Consider the following 10171-nt stretch of genomic DNA (forward strand, 5'->3'; position numbering starts at 1 on the left):
AAGTTTGCGCGCCAGTGTGTGTAACTGGAGAGAACGCAAACCCCCTTGGCGGTTAATATACGATATTGTGGTCGTATTGTCTGTCCTCACGAGGATGTGATGTCCCCTGAGGAAAGGCAGAAAGCGTTTTAGGGTGAGAAACACCGCTAAAAGCTCCAGGTAATTTATGTGCGCCCGCTGGAGGTCTCTGCTCCAGAGACCCCTCACCGGGCGACCTTCATAAATACCTCCCCAACCTGTCAGACATGCGTCCGTGGTGACCACTTTCCGTGAAAGGACAGCACCCATAGGCACACCTCGTACTAGAAAAGTCGGGTGCAGCCAGTGGCGCAGTGCCATTACGCATTTCACAGTAACCATCACTCGGGTTTAGTTTTAGGGCGGCCACCCAGCGCTGAAACTCCCTCATGTGTAAGCGTTCCAGTCGTACGACCAGGATGGCTGACGCCATGAGCCCCAGCAATCGCAGGCATGATCTGAAGAGAACATGTTTGCGCAGCTGGAAAAGAGCGAGACAAGCTCTGAAAGCTTTCACTCTATCCGCTGACAAGCGAGCTGAAAAGGGCACCGAGTTCAGGTGTAAACCCAGGAAGAGTATAGTCTGCGCGGGGCACAACATGCTCTTCTCTGTGTTTATTATGAAACCCAGGTTGAGCAGGTGCTTTACGAGGACATTTGTCTGCGTAACAGCCTCCTGCTCCGACTGTGCGAGAAGCAGCCAGTCGTCCAGGTAGGTCGCCAGGCGAACACCCTTGGACTGAGAGACAGACCGAAGGGGAGTACTCTGTATTCATAACAGATCCCCTGAAATGCGAATCTCAGATATTTCCTGTGTGGGTAATATACTGGGATGTGAAAATACTAGGGCCGGGACTCGATTAAAAAAATTCATCTAATTAATTAGAGGCTTTGTAATTAATTAATCGAAATTAATCGCATTTTTAATCGCATATAAATATTTGACCTGAGAACAGTGAGAAGCAATTTTTTTCACATGGATTTTAGTATACCATTAGGCGCATTCACACCGCAGTACTTTTCCCACAAAGGTTCATGAGAACTTAGTTCATGAGAACAAATGAAGCCGCTGACGTCACTTCTTCTTCTTCTGCTTTGGGTTTACTGGCAGGCCGCAAACCACTTCACGGCGTATACTGCCGCCCAAAGTCCCCGGCCGGAAGTCCCCGGAGTTGGGGACTGGCTTCAGTAGAAGCTGCTGGGAGTCCCAGCAGCTTCTACTGAAGCCTTCCGAGTAAATCGCCAGAACGCCGACACCTCCTCATCTCCACCGCTCCTATGTTTTATTTTGTGTTGCCATAAGTAGAGTCTCTCTGCGTTTCTGCGCTGGGCTAATGCTAATGCTAATAATGCTAATGCGAGGATAATAAAATGGCGGCTTCACCAAACTTTTTGGGAGTTTTACAGGGCGTGGTTTGCAATCCTTCCAGCCAATCAGAAATATAGCTCTTTTCTCACAAGAGAGCCGTACGAAAGTCCCTGCTCTCTAGCAGCTCTCTGCTCTCTAGCAGGGACTTTCGTGGGGGTAAAAAGGTTCTCATGAACTAATTTTAGTACCGGCTCTTTTTGGTGTGAACCATAGACTGTATGGTGTGAACGCGATAAAAGAGGCTAACGTCCACGCTAGCTTCCACGCTAGCTGCTATATGTTTTGACATGAAGATGTCCTCTTCATGTTCATCCGACTCGGACAGGAGGAACACCGAGGCGTCCTCTTCGTCGTTCAGCTCGAGGACATCCTCCGCGGGTGAGACCATGGTGAGGTCTAACCGGGAGCCCCAGCTCTTTACGGTGAAGCGGACACAATGTCCGCACGAGCCGGGGTTGTCGATAGCGCCTCGGGCGTGTTCCAGCCTGAGGCAGGACGAGCAGACCTGGTGCGTGTCTGTGCCCGAGATCTTCAACCCGCAGCCGCAGAGTCGAGCCACCGAGTCCCTGACTCCTCTGGTGTGAGGGAGAGGGGCGTCCATCTTGTTCGCCTCGTGGCGTGGAGAGGACCCGCTCTCAACAGGTAGGTCGGGAGAAAAAGAGGTTACCACCCTGTCCTTAATCCGGAGAAAAGGACGGTGTGGGTCTTTTATTCCCGGAGAATACTGACTGGTGTGACAGTATGCTCCTTTAATCCTTTCCTCCTCCGTGGGGAAGAGAAAAGAAAAAACTTCCTCGCTACCGTGGTGTCGGTAGTGAGGAAGCAAGCTAACGCTAGCTTGAAAAAGTCAGACCTAGCTTTCTTTCCGGGGAAAGAGAGCGTCGAGGTCGATTTCAACAATAACTAGCGTTAGTAATTACCGTCTTCCTGCGAAGCAGAAGGAGTAGCCGGCGAGCGCCCGTCGACCGAAATGGATATTTGGGTTCAGTCTGTGGACCGTTAAGCTTGTCCGGCTACCATAGAGATGTGCTCTGAAGCGAGAAGAGGTGTTTGAATGGCGCATGCGTCGTGGCGCAAGCTACTTATAGGGGGTGAATTCCCTGACGCTGACGTCAAGATCACCAGCCAATCAGGATTGGCGTAATGAGATTGATGCTTCTGTTTGCTCCGCGATGAGGCGCATCCCATAGTGAGACATCGAACGGAGTGTTATGAATGAGAACTACAAACAGAAAGCAAATCCTTCATTCCCTCCTGATTGGAAAGTGAAGCGGCTACTGTCTGCGAGCAGATGATAAGATATTGATCAACTTCACATCTCTGTCACTCGGACTATTGAACCTGTGAAGAAGGTCGGAATAGATAACAGGAAGGGATTATGACGACAAGCGGTAACATTTTATTAAAAATATATTTGTGCTTGTGTTGCCACTTTGATGAAAAACTTTTGAGGCATAGAAGAAAACTGCGAGACGGACGGGGAGGGAGACGTTGTTGGGATATAAAGGCAAGCCTTGGTGTTTAACATCCATGACATGAGCTCTGGGAGTGTTTCCCCTCTTTGCAGGTGCCCTTCCTCCTATCAGCTTGTTAAAGGCAGACCCATGTAAGCACCCCACCAGCCTGTTAGGGGAGGGATAATGAAGTAATCCATAGTCATTACTCAACCATCACTCTTGGTGTGCACAGGCCACTGTGGATCACTTAGCTGGAGGTGTGTGTGTGTGGAGGAAGGCAGCCAGCGTAGAGCAATAGAGGGGGGGCCGGTATGGGACATGGGGACTACATCCATAGGGTGAGCAGAGAAAAGGGTGAGGGACAGAGTGTAAGTGAGGATTTTGTGGTATACTTTAATTACAGCTGAAGGATAATTTGAGCATGTATTGATCCCGCTGCTATGGCTGGGGAGGAGGATTTCTCCCTGTTGTTGTGACCTGCTGGCCTGGGGGGGGGGGGGGGGGGGAACGCATGGGTGAGGAAGGTGGGAGAAGGAGGGAGGGAAGTTCACAAGGACAATAGGAAGAGGCGGTGGCAGGCAGGCGAGGAGGCTTTATGTCGCCATATAGTTCAATAATATCACCCTGACCACCTGTCCGGGGATTAAACCTCTAAATAAGCAAGTGGGCGCACGTTGCATTCTTAAGGATGCTGATTTATTTGTTTTGCCCGCCTATTTATTTAACATGCTGGCAAGCCGGGCAAGGCATGCAGGCCTGATACAACACCAAAACAACAGAATGACTCACAGCCAGACCCAAAGCCAATTCCCAGGTATTAGAGTGCTTTAAGTTTTATGATCCCCTATCACCAAACATAATATAATTACCCAGCAAGGACATTCTGTCTTTCAGCTCTGGGGGGCCAAATGGGATGCTTGAAGAAAGAGGGTGGTGGCGGTGGTGGTGGTGGGCGGATGAGTGGCTACTTGGTAGCGAGAGAGGGTATATGACAAGAAGACATTCACATCATTATTTTTTTTATGCATATACCCAAGCCTCTCACCAAAATACCCCATACACACACACCGAGAGTCTCTCAGATGATATTAAGTGGTAGTCCAACATCATATGGGCGGTGACCTTAGCCTTGTTTTTATTAATTGCCTTGTCATTTAAATTAAGGAGCAACACCCCGTGTGAAGTTAAATTGACAGGGCTGCCTAAGAGTCTGTGTAATTAATAGAGTCCATTCTGAAGGTCAAGCCTTAGTCTGCAAGGATAAGGAGACTGTGTGTGTGTGTGTGTGTGTGTGTGTGTGTGTGTGTGTGTGTGTGTGTGTGTGTGTGTGTGTGTGTGTGTGTGTGTGTGTGTGTGTGTGTCTCCTCTATTTTATCACCCTGCATGTTGTTGTATGAGACTAGTATGATTAGCTGCTGTCACACAGACCCATAAGTCATTCCATCCCTGACACCTCAATCTCTACCCGCTCGGCCGAAATGCGAAATGTGTCACTGTGGTCACCAGTGATATACACAGCCATTATGAATAAAATAACCATCGTTAGGAGGTCCAATACTGCATTATCTCTGTCCCTCATGCTTGCGCTGTGAGAGCTCCTTTCCCACAAGGTTAAGCTGAGAGGTCATAAAGGTTTTTTTCTTTCTGCCTTCATTCTCCATAGGTTAAGCAACCTTTTCAGCAGCACTATCGCCCCCTTTAACACGCTTATCCTCTCGGGAAACTGGTGTGTCCCTCATATCTCTATCATCTTGTGTTCTTCATTGTTTCTGAGCTGCCGTCTCAGCCGCGATTGTCTATCTTGCAGCTTGACACTGACATGTGAGGGACACATTAAAAATTCATGCTGAGTTAGAGCCACTGAGAAAGGCGGCAGAGCAATGTCTGGGAGATTGGCAGAAGATAAAGGTTAAACCTGCAGCCACAGTTGAGTTAGGAAAGAGAACATCGGGGGAAAAGTGTGGATCACACAGAAGGGAGAATACACAGGAGAAGCGGATGCTATTGTAGTTAAACAGTTAAAAGCTGGCCAGGATGCTTCTTTTTAAAAGGTTAATTACATCTAATCTGTGCAAGAGAAGCCGTGTCAGAGAAAGAGACATTAATAAGGCATGACAAGGCAGAGGAACAGGTAGGGCAGCAGTCTGGGGAGTGGAGGGACAGAAGACTGTGCCATCCACTCTCTCTGCTGCACCAGCCAACTAACAGGATGATAAAAAAGACTAATCAGTCATCAGAAGGAAGAGGAGGAGGAGAGATGCAAATCAGGAAGTTGATCAGGAAAGAGGAATCGCGAGAAGAGAAAAAAGGTCTCTGTTGGTTTGCAATTGGCGCATTAAAATACCATTTCTAATTTAGTGTATATCTGCATTATGATCTCAAAGAGAATTTCCGGTAACAAAGGCAGTATTTCGCCTTTGAAACGTCTAACTCAATTCCCTGCACCAAGTCTGAAAAGACAGCCATCTGATAATCTTGCATCCCTTTGGGGTTAAAATACTGCTAGGAAGTGAAATCCAAGAAAAGAACGCTGAAAATAATCTCTTCGAAAATCAAAGTAACATAAAAGGGAACAAAAGGAGCCTGCATCAACACAGGAATTAACGTAAATGCATTTTCTACTTATCAAAAATGGATCCTTCTATGCAAATGACGCAACTGCATACAGGTAGCCAGAGATGTATTTACAAATGTATACATTCAAACAAAACCGGATAGCGTTGCAAGACCTGGTTCTGTCAAGTGTCACCGAGTCAAGTCTGAAATCAAAGAAAAGTAGATCTGAGTCGTCTGTTGCACGGTGAGGCTTTGTTTTAACTTCAGAAAGAGAGAGGGGAAGTGATGAGTGTGAGACAACAGCCGCCAGACCGCTCTCTGCACAGACACTAATCCTTGTGATGGCATTATCATCCACACATCAGCCCACGTCCTACACTACACGAGTGTAGGACGCACCGCTCACTGTGACAGCTGGGGTCTGGGGGCTTGGGAGGGAGGAACAGCTCATTACTGGAGATGTTTTTCACTGTTTTGATGCGTAAATAGGAAAACTGCTATCAAAAGCAAGCATTGACAGCTACTGCATCGCCTCCCACTTAATCTAGATACGCGTGAATGAGAATAAAAGGATAATATCAGCATACAGTATAGCCATATATTATTTTACAAAAGGAAGTGAAATATAATCTGCCCCGCCAATCAGTGATTTGTATATCAATGGGCAGCTGTCAATGCGTGCACTTTGATGTGGCAGTTGGGTGAAAAGGATTATAATTAGCCCCTTGCTGTGAGTAAGTGAATGGAGCTGCAGGTAAGGAGAGGCTGATACTGTCTTGTGCATCTCTTCAACTCCTTTGCCACCCACTTCAAAGATTGAGATGAGAAATCAGTAGGTGTAAAAGTAAATTGCCTCCAACAAAACTTGTGGCGGATGGTTGCAATGCGACTGAGGCTCGGTGACTGCGTTTTATCGTTCAAGTGCTTCAGTTTTAATGCGTCGCTGTGTCATCAGCTGGCAACTCACCCTTGTACCCCTTGCAGATGCTCCAGGCAAATTCATTGCTCATCAATCCATCACATGGATTTTTATATGGCTTTTTATTTGGAGAAGTATTCAGGAGATGGGGGGAGGAATTATGTTGTGTTTTGCCTCCCCACTGCATCCCAAGACAACAGGATAAGAGACAGATGGAAGCTGGGATAAGGTTTACTCCGTATTGTTATGTGTTACTGTATGTGTCACAAACAAATCTATTAGGAAGCTGCAGCTGATTCAGAACGCCGCTGCTCGAGTCCTCACTAACACTAAGAAAGTGGATCACATCACTCCTGTTCTGAAGTCTTTACACTGGCTTCCTGTGTGTCAAAGAATAGATTTCAAAATACTGCTGCTGGTTTATAAAGCACTGAATGGTTTAGGCCCAAAATACATTTCTGACCTCCTGCTAAATTATGAACCATCCAGATCTCTCAGGTCTTCGGGGACTGGTCAGCTTTCTGTCCCCAGAGTCAGAACTAAACATGGTAAAGCAGCGTTCAGTTATTATGCTCCAAATATCTGGAACAAACTCCCAGAAACCTGCAGGTCCGCTGCAACTCTGACTACTTTTAAATCCAGGCTGAAGACTTTTCTTTTTGTCGCTGCTTTTAATTGAACTATTCATATCTTAGACTGCACTGTAACTTTTATCCATGTATTTTTTCTTTTAATGTTTCTTTGATTAGCTTTTCTTTTTAATGACTGATTTTAAATGCCATTTTCTTAATGTCTTTCGTTTTTTGTAAAGCACTTTGAATTGCCTTGTGTTGAAAGGTGCTATATAAATAAACTTGCCTTGCGCCTTGAAGCTAAAGCAGAATAAATAGATTTAATCAAAAAAGATTTGTTTCCATAATGATAAATGTTTTAATTTGAATGTATTCTGCTCTGTGTTAATTATCTTGACATATGAAAGATGTGTTCATGATGTACAAGTGAAGGTTATGGCTAAACAGCAATAAGTTATCATTAAACTTGAATAAAACAACATCATATTTGGAATTTGTGCATGTATTTGTATGTGTACATATGTATATATATATAAATATTTAGAGACCATTCTCCTAACTTGCCTGTATATATAGATATATATTATATGAATGATTATATAAATTATTAAAGATTAGAAGTATACTGTACATTTATATTGTTTAACATATTAACAAAAAAAACGACCCCTTTTCCGACGTGTAATTAGCTAAAGCTTTGTTGTTTATTGATATCAGGCAATGATACTACAGATTATTCAATTATTAATTAAATGTTTCGTTATTGCATTCATTTGTATCATGTCTGTTTTAAACGCTGAAAAAAATAAAATAATAATTAAACAGTACATTTAATTCAGACCATCATTCCCAAAAATGTTCATGTGGGAAGGAGTCATGTGACCTAGTTTAAAGAGCAACACAAACAAAAGGAGGCATTCACCATGGAGATACCTTGCTAAATGATTTGTGTAAAAGTGTTTTCTCCAATTTTGTATGTTTTAGTTTAAATAACTAAAGGAGTCAAAAGCAGACAACTTTAATTTGGTTTTAAATACATTTGTTCAAATACTGGTTAGGGTATCTTGCAAGGTATATGGGTACATTTGTGTGTGTGCTTTAAACCCGCAGTTGTGTGTGTCTTTCACTTGGCAACGGACTTTAGGTCAGATCAGCTTTACACCGTGCATTTTGTTCTTGGCGTAATGACAAAAGCCCCATTTGCTGGATGCAAATTAGCAGCATTGTCAGCGCTCCTAATTCAACACGGCTCCTCTTCCATTAAAAAAATGGAGGCTTTTCACAGAGATGTTAATAGATGAGCAGCTCTCCATAGATGAAGTGATCCTAGATAGTAATGAGTAATGTCGCTAAGAGTAAGTTCCACTCAGTGGGTGTACGTGAACTTTAACTCACACGCTGCAGTGTCGACTCATGAAATTGTAACTCTTTTTTTTTTTAAAGCTCTATAATCAATTTACTTTCTGGATAAAGAGAAAGTACACAACAAAGGAAGTGAGTCACCCAGAAACTGTAGTGTAATTCTGTTGAGTAATCACATAACTGACTAAAAGTAGGAATAATGTACAGTGTCTTTTAAAGAACTGTAAACAAAATCCATATAATGCAAAACTAAGCAATACAAGCGAACTCAGAACACAGTAAACTACGGCAGAATTACGCAGATATCAAGTGATTTGTTGCAAAAATAAATCTTTAAGGCAGCACTTCAGTAAGAAATAACCATTTGCAAGGCACATTTTCCCTCTAGAGAAGTAGCCTAATGTACGCAAACTTAAAGTTCAAATGATACACCGAAAGGATGCTGCAGGCTTTAAACAAAGTGTCGCTTAAAGTGGTGTTGCATCAGAAATCTGATGTGTGCCATAAAAGGTTGATACATACCTTGCTTTCCTGTCTTTCCGTACACTGTTTATTGTGCTGATTCTCTTCTGTAATTTGAGGTTTTTCATTTATATCGCTATCACTTTGCACATGAATTCAGTTGCATATCACAAGTTGCCTACATGATGATAAACCAATCAGTTAACAGCAATGACGAGAGTAAAATCACAGTTTGGTCCCGTTTCCAAGCAGAATTAAAAACAATATCAAGGTAAGTAACAGTTCTCTAACTTCTGGTCACTTTCCAAACAGTCTCAAGGAGGCAAGAGTAAACCCTCTCCTAAAGAAACCCACTCTCAACCCGTCTGATGTTATAAACTACAGGCCTGTCTCTCTCTTCCCGTTCCTGTCTAAATCACTTGAACGCGCTGTCTTTAAACAACTCTCCTGTTATCTCCATCAGAACAACCTTCTGGATCCGCACCAGTCTGGTTTCAAGGCAGGTCACTCCACAGAAACTGCTCTCATTGCTGTCACGGAGGAACTGCACACTGCCAAAACTGCATCCCTCTCCTCTGTCATCATCCTGTTGGACCTGTCTGCTGCATTCGACACGGTGAATCATCAGATCCTCCTTCGCACTCTCCAAAAACTTGGAGTTTCAGGCTCTGCACTTTCCCTCCTCACCTCATACCTGAAAGACCGTACCTACAGGGTGACATGGAGAGGGTCCGAGTCCGACCCTTGTCAATTAACTACAGGGGTTCCTCAGGGCTTTGTTCTTGGTCCCCTCCTCTTCTCCCTGTACACAAACTCGCTCGGATTAGTCATTAGCCCGCATGGTTTTTCTTACCACTGCTACGCTGATGACACCCAATTAATTCTGTCCTTTCCCCGCTCAGAGACCCAGGTCGTTGCACGCATCTCTGCTTGTCTAGCTGACATCTCTCAGTGGATGTCTGCTCATCACCTCAAGCTCAACCTTGACAAGACTGAGCTGCTCTTCCTCCCGGGAAAAGATTGTCCCACTCTTGACCTAACAATCAACATCGGCACCTCAGTTGTTTCCCCGACTCTGACTGCAAGGAATCTGGGTGTGACCCTAGATAACAACCTGTCCTTCACTGCAAACATCGCTGCTACAACCCGTTGCTGCAGATACACGCTTTACAACATCAGGAAGATACGTCCCCAGCTGACTCAGAAAGCGACGCAGGTTCTGGTCCAGGCTCTCGTCATCTCACGCCTAGACTACTGCAACTCCCTCCTGGCTGGTCTACCTGCATGTGCCATCCGACCTCTGCAGCTCATCCAGAATGCAGCGGCTCGTCTGGTCTTCAACCTTCATAAATTCTCCCACACCACTCCGCTCCTCCGCTCCCTTCACTGGCTTCCGGTAACTGCTAGAATCCACTTCAAGACACTGGTACTTGCTTACCATGCTGTGAATGGATCT

Source organism: Gymnodraco acuticeps, unplaced genomic scaffold, assembly GCF_902827175.1.
Source record: "Gymnodraco acuticeps unplaced genomic scaffold, fGymAcu1.1, whole genome shotgun sequence".
NCBI lineage: Eukaryota > Metazoa > Chordata > Actinopteri > Perciformes > Bathydraconidae > Gymnodraco > Gymnodraco acuticeps.